This window comes from Chiloscyllium punctatum, unplaced genomic scaffold, assembly GCF_047496795.1.
Source record: "Chiloscyllium punctatum isolate Juve2018m unplaced genomic scaffold, sChiPun1.3 scaffold_1270, whole genome shotgun sequence".
Lineage (NCBI taxonomy): Eukaryota > Metazoa > Chordata > Chondrichthyes > Orectolobiformes > Hemiscylliidae > Chiloscyllium > Chiloscyllium punctatum.
In genome coordinates, this window is record NW_027311004.1 from 17,501 (window position 1) to 20,000 (window position 2,500).

A 2,500-nucleotide genomic window follows, 5' to 3' on the forward strand; every position below is an offset into this window, starting at 1 on the left:
GCAGTGGCTTGTCACTTCTCGAAATGTACCAAGGGGGCTATTGGTGGTTTAAATGTTGAGGTTGAGGGTAATGAGAATAATGATAATGATAACTTGGAGGTGGAATTGAAGAAGTATGGTTGTGACCTATGTACTTTAAGATTTGGTACAGCTAGAGGCCTTGGGCAGCATGAGCGACATGCACACCCTAACTTGAGGAACGAGAAAAGGAAGATTAAGAGTAATGAAGGTAGGAAAAAAGATACTAGTAAAGAGAGTAATAGGAAGGGTGTGTGGTCAAGTGAGGAAGTGGATATGTTGCAAAAATTGGAGCTAGAATTTGCTGGTAATAGGAATATTAATAAATTGATCGCCGAAAGACTAGGATCAAAGACGGCAAAGCAAATTTCAGACAAAAGGCGTCTGCTAAGTAAGAAAACCAAAAAGAATGATAAAAAGGTTGAAGTAGATGGTGAGATATTGTTGAGTAGTAATATGGAAGAAGAAGAGGAGGAAAACATTGAGAGTTTGGATAGGACACAGGAAGCGATAGGTAGTGTCCATAGTAATATTAATAAGTTGGATTGCCCGGAGGGTTCAGTGGATGAACTTCTTAGCTTAATTGAAAGGAACCTGGATAAGAATAAAAAGGGTAAAAATGAGTTTGAAAGGATTATGAAGGGGATCCTAAATAAGATAGAAAAGAAGAATAAAGAAAATATTAGTAATAAGACTAAACATAATAAACGGATAGATGTTAAAATAAAGGATAATAAAACAGGGAAGAATAAAGGGGTTAGTGGTGCAAAAAGTAGATATGGGAAGAAGAAAGGAAAATTTAAAGAGATGCAGGTTCTTTTTAAAACAAAACGCCAGTATTTAGCTAGAACCCTGATGGGTGCTCCGGGTAGAAGTAAATGCCCCCTAGAAAAGAAAGATCTAGAAGAATATTTTAAGGGTAAATTAACTAAAAGTAATGAGAAGAATAATCTGAGAGGCTTTGTTAAATATAACAATCAGATAGAGGAATCCCAATTTGCACTTCTAACGGGACCTGTAGGGGTAGAGGATGTGGATCGTGCCATCAAGGCGATGGACATCAAAACTGCTGCGGGTCCCGATGGAATGACAATGGGGGATATTATTAAGATTTTTAATAAAGACAATATGCTGCTGCCAAGATTGTACTCAATCTGGGTGGCCACGGGCAGGATACCAGACCAGTTGAAGGTCAGTAGGACCGTACTTATTCCCAAAAGTAATAATGAAGAAGAACTACTAGATATTAATAATTGGAGACCAATTACTATCGGTCCAATGCTATTAAGAATTTTTACTAAAATCATGGCAAATAGATTGAATAAGATTATTAAATTAAACAAAAGACAAAAAGGATTTATGACGGGAGTCCCAGGGTGTGAAGAAAATATTAAAATCTTAGAGAACATAATGAGTGGGGCAAAAGGTAAGAAGAAGGACTTGGCAATAGTCTTTGTAGACTTAGCCAAAGCCTTCGACACCGTGGGACATAAGTTGATAGTGACAGGCCTTAAAAGACTCCAGCTCCCAGGAGTGTTCGTACAATTAATTAGGGATCTTTACGAAAATAACTTTACCCAAATTGAAGGATATAACTGCAAAACCGATAATATTCCGATATTATGCGGGGTTAAGCAGGGCGATGCTTTATCGCCAATTTTATTTAATATAATCATGGATCCGCTGATTAGCACAATTGAGGAGAAACAAAAGGGGATATTTTTGGGCGAGGAGGGTAAGGATTGTCATTGTGCATCGTTAGCTTTTGCCGATGATATTGCCCTAATTAGCGAGACATATGAGGGAATGGTATATAACCTTAAAATAGTAGAAAGATTTTGTCGAAACACTGGGCTGGAGGTCAATATTAAAAAAACTAAAGGGTTTTATTTTAATTATAAAAACAAGTCCTTTATATATAATGATAAGCCCAATTGGAAGTTTGAGGACAAGGAGATTCAATTTATTGAGCCAGGAACTACCGATAAATATTTAGGGGCCAAGATTGACCCCTGGTTGGGGATTAGTAAGGCAAATTGGGAAAAACAATTAGAAGTATGGTTAGGGAATTTAAAAGGTTCATCCCTGAAACCTGTCCAAAAGATTGAAATTTTAAAAACGTATTTTATCCCGAGGCTATTTTATTATCAGGTTTTATCAGAGGTTTCTCTAAATTATTTAAAGAAATTGGATAATATTATCAAGAGTGCAATCAAAGAAATCTTACACCTACCACAATCCATTACAGACGGCATTTTATATGCTAAGTCTCGAGATGGAGGTCTTGCCATAAACCGCTTATCGACATTTATCCCGATCCTGATAATGAGGAAATATGGATCGCTACTGAGGTCGGAGGATGGGGTGCTACATGCATCGTTTAAATTTGCTGGAAGTAGCGTCGAGGATAGAATGCGGAAATTGAGTAAATTAAGAGCGATGGCAAACATCTGGAATCCAGAGATTATTAATGGCTCTGAGG

At 37.2% G+C, this 2,500-nt stretch overlaps 1 pseudogene; it reads left to right on the forward strand.

Moving 5' to 3' along the window:
* Positions 1-2,500, forward strand: part of LOC140474930 (28S ribosomal RNA) — an 8,527-nt pseudogene that overhangs the window by 3,637 nt on the left and 2,390 nt on the right.